The 11,625-nt window shown below is 47.1% G+C and overlaps 1 long non-coding RNA gene across 1 annotated transcript; it reads left to right on the top strand.

Annotated features, from left to right (window-relative positions):
* Positions 1-6,224: 6,224 nt before the first annotated feature.
* On the top strand, positions 6,225-6,723 carry LOC134935207 (uncharacterized). Its single transcript, XR_010179985.1, has 2 exons — positions 6,225-6,438; positions 6,622-6,723. It is a non-coding gene; the product is annotated as an uncharacterized LOC134935207 (long non-coding RNA).
* Positions 6,724-11,625: the final 4,902 nt, after the last annotated feature.

Raw genomic sequence — 11,625 nt, forward strand, 5'->3', positions numbered from 1 at the left:
GGCTCATGTAAACCGCCAAGGCGGCACAAGGAGCAGGGTGGCGATGGCGGAAGCCTCCAGAATTCTTCGCTGGGCGGAGAATCACGTGCAAGCACTGTCAGCAGTGTTCATTCCGGGAGTGGACAACTGGGAAGCAGACTTCCTCAGCAGGCACGACCTCCACCCGGGAGAGTGGGGACTTCATCAAGAAGTCTTCACACAGATTACAAATCGATGGGAACTGCCACAGGTGGACATGATGGCATCCCGCCTCAACAAAAAGCTACAAAGGTATTGCGCCAGGTCAAGAGACCCTCAGGCGATAGCTGTGGACGCATTAGTGACACCGTGGGTGTTCCAGTCGGTTTATGTGTTTCCTCCTCTTCCTCTCATACACAAGGTGCTGAGAATCGTAAGAAAAAGAGGAGTGAGAACAATACTTATTGTTCCGGATTGGCCAAGAAGGACATGGTATCCGGAACTACAAGAAATGCTCACAGAGGACCCATGGCCTCTGCCTCTCAGACAGGATCTGTTGCAAAAGGGGCCCTGTCTGTTCCAAGACTTACCGCGGCTGCATTTTAAGGCATGGCGGTTGAACGCCGGATCCTAGCAGAAAAAGGCATTCCGGATGAGGTTATTTCTACGCTAATAAAGGCTAGGAAGGACGTGACAGCTAAACATTATCACCGTATATGGCGAAAATATGTTGCTTGGTGTGAGGCCAGGAATGCCCCTACAGAGGAATTTTAGCTGGGCCGTTTCCTTCACTTCCTACAGTCGGGAGTGACTTTGGGCTTAAAATTGGGGTCCATTAAGGTCCAGATTTCGGCCCTATCCATTTTCCTTCAAAAGGAACTGGCTTCTCTTCCTGAAGTTCAGACGTTGTAAAGGGAGTGCTACATATTTAGCCCCCTTTTGTGCCACCAGTGGCACCTTGGGATCTTAACGTGGTGTTGAGTTTCCTGAAATCACACTGGTTTGAGCCACTTAAAACCGTGGAGTTAAAATATCTCACGTGGAAGGTGGTCATGCTATTGGCCCTACCTTCGGCTAGGCGTGTGTCAGAATTGGCGGCTTTGTCACATAAAAGCCCCTATCTGGTTTTCCAATTTCTGCCAAAAGTGGTGTCCTCTTTTCATTTGAACCAACCTATTGTGGTGCCTGCGGCTACTCGCGACTTGGAGGATTCCAAGTTACTAGATGTAGTCAGGGCTTTGAAGGTTTATGTAGCCAGAACGGCTGGAGTCAGGAAAACTGACTTGCTGTTTATCCTGTTTGCATCCAACAAGCTGGGTGCTCCTGCTTCAAAGCAAACTATTGCTCGCTGGATCTGTAACACGATTCAGCAGGCTCATTCTGCGGCTGGATTGCCGCCTCCAAAATCAGTAAAAGCCCATTCCACAAGGAAGGTGGGCTCTTCTTGGGCGGCTGCCCGAGGGGTCTCGGCATTACAGCTTTGCCGAGCAGCTACTTGGTCGGGTTCAAACACTTTTGCAAAGTTCTAAAAGTTTGATACCCTGGCTAAGGAGGACCTTGTGTTTGCTCATTCGGTGCTGCAGAGTCATCCGCACTCTCCCGCCCGTTTGGGAGCTTTGGTATAATCCCCATGGTCCTTACGGAGTCCCCAGCATCCACTAGGACGTTAGAGAAAATAAGATTTTACTTACCGGTAAATCTATTTCTCGTAGTCCGTAGTGGATGCTGGGCGCCCGTCCCAAGTGCGGACTTCTTCTGCAGTACTTGTATATAGTTATTGCTTAAAATAAGATTTTACTCACCGGTAAATCTATTTCTCGTAGTCCGTAGTGGATGCTGGGAACTCCGAAAGGACCATGGGGAATAGCGGCTCCGCAGGAGTCTGGGCACAACTAAAAGAAAGCTTTTAGACTACCTGGTGTGCACTGGCTCCTCCCACTATGACCCTCCTCCAAGCCTCAGTTAGGACACTGTGCCCGGAAGAGCTGACACAATAAGGAAGGATTTTGAATCCCGGGTAAGACTCATACCAGCCACACCAATCACACCGTATAACACGTGATACCATATCCAGTTAACAGTATGAAACATAACTGAGCCTCTCAACAGATGGCTCATAACAATAACCCTTTAGTGAACAATGGCCCTCATTCCGAGTTGATCGCTCGCAAGGCGAATTTAGCAGAGTTGCTCACGCTAAGCCTACGCCTACTGGGAGTGTATCTTAGCTTCTTAAAATTGCGACCGATGTATTCGCAATATTGCGATTACAAACTACTTAGCAGTTTCAGAGTAGCTTCAGACTTACTCGGCATCTGCGTTCAGTTCAGTGCTTGTCGTTCCTGGTTTGACGTCATAAACACACCCAGCGTTCGCCCAGACACTCCCCCGTTTCTCCGGCCACTCCTGCGTTTTTTCCGAAAACGGTAGCGTTTTTATCCACACGCCCATAAAATGGCCTGTTTCCGCCCAGTAACACCCATTTCCTGTCAATCACACTACGTTCGCCAGAGCGAAGAAAAAGCCGTGAGTAAAAATACTATCTTCATTGTAAAATTACTTGGCGCAGTCGCAGTGCGAATATTGCGCATGCGTACTAAGCGGAATTTCACTGCGATGCGAAGAAAATTACCGAGCGAACGACTCGGAATGAGGGCCAATAACTATGTACAAGTATTGCAGACAATTTGCACTTGGGACGGGCGCCCAGCATCCACTACGGACTACGAGAAATAGATTTACCGGTGAGTAAAATCTTATTTTCTCTAACGTCCTAGTGGATGCTGGGGACTCCGAAAGGACCATGGGGATTATACCAAAGCTCCCAAACGGGCGGGAGAGTGCGGATGACTCTGCAGCACCGAATGAGAGAACTCAAGGTCCTCCTCAGCCAGGGTAACAAATTTGTAGAATTTTGCAAACGTGTTTGCCCCTGACCAAGTAGCAGCTCGGCAAAGTTGTAAAGCTGAGACCCCTCGGGCAGCCGCCCAAGATGAGCCCACCTTCCTTGTAGAATGGGCTTTAACCGATTTAGGATGCGGCAGTCCAGCCGCAGAATGCGCCAGCTGAATTGTGCTACAAATCCAGCGAGCAATAGTCTGCTTAGAAGCAGGAGCACCCAGTTTGTTGGGTGCATACAGGATAAATAGCGAGTCAGTTTTCCTGACTCCAGCCGTCCTGGAAACATAAAGTTTCAAGGCCCTGACTACGTCCAGCAACTTGGAGTCCTCCAAGTCGCTAGTAGCCGCAGGCACTACAATAGGTTGGTTCAAGTGAAAAGCTGATAGCACCTTAGGGAGAAACTGGGGACGAGTCCTCAATTCTGCCCTATCCATATGGAAAATCAGATAAGGGCTTTTAAATGACAAAGCCGCCAATTCTGATACACACCTGGCCGAAGCCAAGGCCAATAACATGACCACTTTCCACGTGAGATATTTCAGATCCACGGTCTTTAGTGGCTCAAACCAATGTGATTTTAGGAAATTCAACACCACGTTGAGATCCCAGGGTGCCACTGGAGGCACAAAAGGGGGCTGAATATGCAGCACTCCTTTTACAAATGTCTGAACTTCAGGTAGTGAAGCTAGTTCTTTTTGGAAGAAAATCGACAGAGCCGATATCTGTACCTTAATGGAGCCTAATTTTAGGCCCATAGTCACTCCTGCCTGTAGGAAGTGCAGAAATCGACCCAGCTGAAATTCCTCTGTTGGGGCCTTATTGGCCTCACACCAAGCAACATATTTCCGCCATATGCGGTGATAATGTTTTACAGTTACATCTTTCCTGGCTTTAATCAGCGTAGGAATGACATCCTCCGGAATGCCCTTTTCCTTTAGGATCCGGCGTTCAACCGCCATGCCGTCAAACGCAGCCGCGGTAAGTCTTGGAACAGACAGGGCCCCTGCTGCAGCAGGTCCTGTCTGAGCGGCAGAGGCCATGGGTCCTCCGAGATCATCTCTTCAAGTTCCGGGTACCACGCTCTTCTTGGCCAATCCGGAACCACGAGTATTGTCCTTACTCCTCGTTTTCTTATTATTCTCAGTACCTTTGGTATGAGAGGCAGAGGAGGGAACACATAAACTGACTGGTACACCCACGGTGTCACTAGAGCGTCCACCGCTATCGCCTGAGGGTCCCTTGACCTGGCGCAATATCTCTCTAGTTTTTTGTTTAGGCGGGACGCCATCATGTCCACCTGTGGCCGTTCCCAACGATTTACAATCAGTGTGAAGACTTCTGGATGAAGTCCCCACTCTCCCAGGTGGAGGTCGTGCCTGCTGAGGAAGTCTGCTTCCCAGTTGTCCACTCCCGGAATGAACACTGCTGACAGTGCTAGCACGTGATTTTCCGCCCATCGGAGAATCCTTGTGGCTTCTGCCATTGCCGTCCTGCTCCTTGTGCCGCCCTGTCGGTTTACATGGGCGACCGCCGTGATGTTGTCTGACTGGATCAGTACCGGCTGGTGTAGAAGCAGGGGTTTCGCCTGACTTAGGGCATTGTAAATGGCCCTTAGTTCCAGAATATTTATGTGTAGGGAAGTCTCCTGACTCGACCATAATCCTTGGAAGTTTCTTCCCTGTGTGACTGCCCCCCAGCCTCGAAGGCTGGCATCCGTGGTCACCAGGACCCAGTCCTGTATGCCGAATCTGCGGCCCTCTAGAAGATGAGCACTCTGCAGCCACCACAGCAGAGACACCCTGGTTCTTGGAGACAGGGTTATTAGCCGATGCATCTGAAGATGCGATCCGGACCATTGGTCCAACTGAAAGATTCTGGCATGGAACCTGCCGAAAGGAATTGCTTCGTAAGAAGCCACCATCTTTCCCAGGACTCGCGTGCAGTGATGCACCGACACCTGTTTTGGTTTCAGGAGGTCTCTGACTAGAGATGACAGCTCCGTGGCTTTCTCCTCCGGGAGAAACACTTTTTTCTGGACTGTGTCCAGAATCATTCCCAGGAACAGTAGATGTGTCGTCGGGACCAGCTGTGACTTTGGAATATTCAGAATCCAACCGTGCTGGTGTAGCACCTCCTGAGATAGTGCTACTCCTACCAACAACTGCTCCCTGGATCTCGCCTTTATTAGGAGATCGTCCAAGTACGGGATAATTAAAACTCCCTTTTTTCGAAGGAGTATCATCATTTCCGCCATTACCTTGGTAAACACCCTCGGTGCCGTGGACAGTCCAAACGGCAGCGTCTGGAATTGGTAATGGCAATTCTGTACCGCAAATCTGAGGTACTGCTGGTGAGGATGATAAATGGGGACATGCAGGTAAGCATCCTTGATGTCCAGGGATACCATGTAATCCCCCTCGTCCAGGCTTGCAATAACCGCCCTGAGCGATTCCATCTTGAACTTGAATTTTTTTATGTATGTGTTCAAGGATTTCAAATTTAAAATGGGTCTCACCGAACCGTCCGGTTTCGGTACCACAAACAGTGTGGAATAGTAACCCCGTCCTTGTTGAAGTAGGGGCACCTTGACTATCACCTGCTGGGAATATAGCTTGTGAATTGCCTCTAGCACAGCCTCCCTGCTCGAGGGAGTTGTTGGCATAGCCGATTTAAGGAAACGGCGGGGGGGAGATGCCTCGAATTCCAGCTTGTACCCCTGAGATACTACTTGAAAGATCCAGGGATCCACCCGTGAGCGAGCCCACTGATCGCTGAAATTTTTGAGGCGGCCCCCCACCGTACCTGGCTCCGCCTGTGGAGCCCCACCGTCATGCGGCGGACTTGGAAGAAGCGGGGGAGGACTTTTGCTCCTGGGAACCAGCTGTTTGTTGCCAGCCTTTTCCCCCTACCTCTGCCTCTGGACAGAAAAGACCCGCCTTTTCCTCGCCTGTTTTTCTGGGTCCGAAAGGACTGTACCTGATAAAACTGCGCTTTTTTAGGCTGTGAGGGAACATGGGGTAAAAATGCTGACTTCCCAGCTGTTGCTGTGGAAACTAGGTCCGAGAGACCATCCCCGAATAACTCCTCACCCTTATAAGGCAAAACTTCCATGTGCCTTTTGGAATCTGCATCCCCTGTCCACTGCCGAGTCCATAAGCCTCTCCTAGCAGAAATGGACAATGCACTTATTTTAGATGCCAGCCGGCAGATCTCCCTCTGTGCATCTCTCATATATAAGACTGAGTCTTTAATATGCTCTATGGTTAGCAGAATAGTGTCCCTGTCTAGGGTGTCAATATTTTCTGACAGGGAATCTGACCATGCAGCGGCAGCACTGCACATCCATTGTCATGCCTTCAGCATTTGCTTTGTGTAGATCTGATTACCTTTACTACAGAAAGTTGTATTATTGCCCCATCTAGTGGTCAGTCCCATCAATTAATTTGACCCTCATAGCCTCTTGTAGCCAGTCTTGCAATGCATTCTGGGATGAAGAAGCTGGGATCAGCCTTTCTACTTCCCTCATGGTCCCAGACAGTCATGCTTTACATGGGTCCAACTCTCATATAGCATTCGATGGTGAGTTTGTATATTAAATGTCTCATCTCAACCTGTTTAGCCAGTGAGTAATGTTAGCTGCACTGTAGTTTATACTTGCACATGTAATCACATGTTTGCACAGCCCATGTTATATGTACTTGTGTATATCCATTTTGCTTTTCACATGCATATCATAATTGCATATTCTTGTTTCATTAACAGTTTTACCTCATTATCACACATCATCATATCGTATTGTACATCAAATCAACGCATCATATCTGTGATCCCTTTACTGAATAATAAAACACCGTTCTACAAACACCTCTTCTGAACAGATTATTGAAAAGTAAAGGTGGTTATACTGTAGGCTTCAAATTTGCCAGAAAGGGCTTAGTGAGAGGCTGAACAGTAAAACATCGAATGCTACAAGCAGATGGACTCTCTTACACTGACTCCGTCAGTAAATCATTGCCTGTCAGCAGTGGGGACATATACTGACTTACAGAGCCGTTACACTGCCAGCCACAGCTATCTGCATATGACAGCCACACAGTTTCTATACAGTCTACCAACTATGGCAGCTCAGCAATAGGAGTACCGCCATTTGACTACACAGAAACCTGTACAAGTCAGTGCAGCCACGCTTATAAGGCAACACAACAGTCTCTTCACAGTCAAGCAGCTTCATAACAGTTCAAAGATACTGACTCCTCAGAGATCTGCGACACAGTCTGAACAGTTACTTGCAGACAGCATTACAGCAGTCTCTACACAATCAAACATCTCTACCAGATCACCATGTCACAGAAAACGATATCCTCATACAAAACAAGGTCCCAAGTCTCTGGTTCCTCCAAATCCTTGTCTGTCAGTAATGCAGCCATCATGGCACGTGCAAAAGCGGAAGCCGCAAAAGTAAGGGCTAACTTTGCCGAGCAGGAGATGCAATTAAAAATCGAGAGCAAACGCGAGAAGCTCGCTGCAGAGAAGGAGGCAGCGGCTGCCATAGCTGAAGCAGAAATCTTGGAGACTGCAGAACTCCCTGATATAAGAAGAACCAATGTACTTGACACAGAGAATGGATCTCAGGATTCACTGCAACGCACATCAGAATACGTACGTCAAGTCTCAAAAAGGAGTAGCAACCCTCCATCTTTACAAGGTACGCATTCAGACTTCATGCAAACAAATCAAGTACACTCTACAGCGCCACCACCAGTGGACAACAGACCACACATTTGCAAGCAAGAGAATCCTAGACACTGTGAACCTATGAGGGACAACTCTTCCCCACCTCAGATGTCTGAATCTGCAAACTCCAAGAAAGACACAGCCTACTTCACACAGAAGCGGTGTGATACCAACCGTCGGGAACCAGACAACACTAACAGGTATGACTACACACCATATACCTACCGTGTTAATGTACCGACATCTCCAAGAGCCAATCAGGACACATTAGACTTTGCTAAATTTCTCACCCGCCGTGAATTAGTCACGATTAGTATTTCAAAGTTCAATGATCGCCCTGAGAACTTCAGAGCCTGGCAGTCCTCTTTTCAAAATGCTATCAGAGGAATAGACCTTTCACATAGTGAAGAGATAGACCTCTTAATTAAATGGCTTGGGAATGAATCTGCAGAGCATGCTAGAAGGATAAGAGTGATTAACATTAACCACCCTGAGAATGGACTTAGGATGATCTGGGATAGACTTAATGAGTGCTATGGCTCACCAGAGATAATAGAGAGTGCTCTGTTCAAAAGAATAGACGATTTCCCCAGGTTACCCAACAAAGGCTATCAGAGACTCAGAGAACTAAGTGACTTACTAAAAGAACTTCAAGTAGCTAAATGTGAGGGAGATTTACCAGGACTTGCCTTCCTTGACACAGCCAGAGGCGTTAACCCTATAGTGCAGAAACTACCGTATAATCTGCAGGAACAATGGATCAACCATGGCTCCAAATATAAGCGGCAGAACAAAGTGCAATTTCCACCATTCTCAGTTTTCGTGGACTTTGTACACCAGCAAGCTATGACCAGGAATGATCCTAGTTTTGCCTTTACCTTGACAAATACTGCACCTATGGTACCTAACCCCCGCAAAACATCAGTTGCAGTTCACAAGACTAATGTGCATTATTCAGATTCTTTCCGCAGGTCTACCAGCTTTAATCGCCAAGAGACCACAGACAAAGATCCAGCCAAGCAATGTCCTCTGCATCACAAACCGCATCCTCTCCTGAAATGCAGAACCTTCAGAGAAAAGTCCCTGGAGAACCGCAAAGCCTTCTTAAAGGAGAATAGGATCTGCTACAAGTGCTGTTCCTCCACATCACACCTCGCCAAGGACTGCAAGGTTAGTGCTAACTGCACAGAATGCCACAGCACAGACCACAATACCGCTCTACACCCTGGTCCTCCCCCATGGGCTTTGCAACACAGTTATACCGATACAGAGCATGGCGGGGAGCACAGTGTAGAACAAAAAGACACTGTTGCAGTCACACTAGAAATAACTTCACAATGTACCGAAGTCTGCAAAGATGCCATTAGCGGTAGATCCTGCTCCAAAATATGTTTAGTCAAAGTTTACCCCAGAGGCCATCCAGACAAAGCCGTTAAACTTTATGCAATCCTAGATGACCAAAGTAACAGGTCTCTAGCCAGATCAATCTTCTTTGAGACCTTTAATGTTAAAGGACCCAGCACTCCTTACTCCTTAAGATCCTGCGCAGGGAGTTTTGAGACAACAGGAAGGAGAGCAACTGGCTATCAAATTGAGTCCTTGGATGAAAAGACATGTCTCTCTTTACCAACTATCACAGAGTGTGACGAGATTCCAGACAATAGGAGTGAGATTCCTACACCAGATGTAGCTAAACACCATACACATTTGAAACGCATAGCACATCTGATACCAGAACTGGATCCACATGCCCAAATAAATCTACTCATTGGGAGGGATATCCTACAAGTCCACAAAGCCAGAAGTCAGATTAATGGTCCACATAACGCACCTTACGCTCAAAGACTGGATCTGGGATGGGTAATAATAGGAGAAGTATGTCTTGGAGATGTGCATAAACCAGATTCTGTCAACAGCATGCTTACCTGTACTTTAGAAAATGGACGCCCTTCTCTATTCCAGCCATGTCATAACCATTTCCTCATAAAGGAATTACCACACTGTACCTTCATAGACTCAACTAGTGACAACCATATCTGTGACAACTATCAAGATCATCTGGGACACGCAGTCTTCCAGAGAACAAAGAAGGATGACCAGGTGGCAATGTCCATAGAGGACAAACTATTCTTGGAAATAATGGAGAAAGGACTAGTCAAGGATGATGCCAACAGCTGGGTTGCTCCTCTACCCTTTAGAACACCCAGACAACGCCTTCCTAATGACAGAGAACAAGTACTCAAACGCTTCTCTTCACTTAAACACAACTTTCACAGGAAACCAGAGATGAAAGATCATTTCTTCTCCTTTATGGCTAAAATATTTGAGAATGGTCACGCCGAGATAGCTCCCATTCTTAAAGACACAGAAGAATGCTGGTACCTGCCAATGTTCGGAGTATATCACCCGAAGAAACCAGGTCAGATAAGAGTGGTGTTCGATTCCAGTGCCCAGTTTGAAGGTGTTTCTTTAAATGACGTACTCCTGACAGGACCAGACCTCAACAACAAACTCCTAGGGGTACTCATCCGTTTCCGAAAAGACTCTATTGCCTTCACAGCTGACATTCAACAAATGTTTCATTGCTTTCTTGTGAGAGAAAAAGACAGGAATTTCCTAAGATTCTTCTGGTTCAGAGACAATGACCCCTCAAAAGACATCACGGAGTATCGCATGAAGGTACACATCTTTGGTAACAGCCCTTCACCTGCAGTTGCCATCTATGGACTCAGACGTTCAGCTCAAGAGGGTGAGCTAGAGTATGGTTCTGATGTTAGACAACTTGTAGATAAAGACTTCTACGTAGATGACTGCCTAAAATCTATGCCAACAGCCGAGACAGCAATCAGCCTCCTCAAAAGAGCTCAGGAAATGCTTGCTTGTTCAAACCTGAGGCTTCACAAAATAGCTTCCAACAGCAAAGTAGTGATGGAAGCCTTCCCTTCCCAAGATCATACCAGCGATTTAAGAGACTTGGATTTAGGAACCGATTCCCCACCAGCTCAACGTAGCCTTGGACTCTTGTGGGACTTAAAATCTGACACCTTTACCTTCCAAGTAAACAGCGAAGAAAGACCCTTCACTCGCAGAGGTGTTCTCTCTACTCTAAACAGCTTATACGACCCCTTAGGATTTGCAGCTCCTGTCACTATCCAAGGTAAAGCTTTGCTCAGAGACCTAACCTGTGAGTCAATTGACTGGGATGCCCCACTGCCTCCCCAGAAAAGAAACTTGTGGCAAGAGTGGAAAGATTCTCTATCTACCTTAACCAACCTCCGCATTACACGTCCATATGCCCCCGTGCCTTCTACAGCAGTACAAAACCAGAGACTATGTGTATTCTCTGATGCCTCAACCCAAGCAATTGCTGCAGTTGCATATCTTAAGACCATGGACATCAAGGGACAATGTCATATTGGATTTGTCATGGGCAAAGCAAAGTTAGCTCCACGTCCAGAACACACAGTGCCCAGACTTGAACTTTGTGCTGCAGTACTAGCTGTAGAATTAGCTGAGCTCATTTCATCTGAGTTACCAATTGGACTCTCTGAAGCAGATTTCTACACAGACAGTAAGGTAGTATTAGGCTACATATGCAACGAGACCAGACGGTTCCATGTTTATGTCAGCAATCGTGTGCTAAGAATCAGAAGATCCACCAATCCAAAACAGTGGCACTATGTATCTACTGCTCACAATCCAGCAGATCACGCTACAAGAGCTGTCCCAGCCAGTATCCTCAAAGACACTACATGGCTCAGAGGACCTGAATTCCTGTACAAGGCAGATTCGAACAATCCTGAAAGTAGCATATTCAAGCTAGTAGACGCAGACTCAGATGTTGAAATTCGTCCACAAATAACTACAATCCATACCGTAACTTCAGATTGTCAACTTCAGCCTCACAGATTCCAAAGATTTTCAACTTGGAAATCACTTGTCAGAGCCATTACCTGCTTAACTCACATAGTCCATTCATTTAAACGCAACGCATCTGCAAGTGTGAATGGATGTAAAGGTTGGCATCACTGT

This window comes from Pseudophryne corroboree, chromosome 6 (genome assembly GCF_028390025.1).
Source record: "Pseudophryne corroboree isolate aPseCor3 chromosome 6, aPseCor3.hap2, whole genome shotgun sequence".
Taxonomy (NCBI): Eukaryota; Metazoa; Chordata; class Amphibia; order Anura; family Myobatrachidae; genus Pseudophryne; species Pseudophryne corroboree.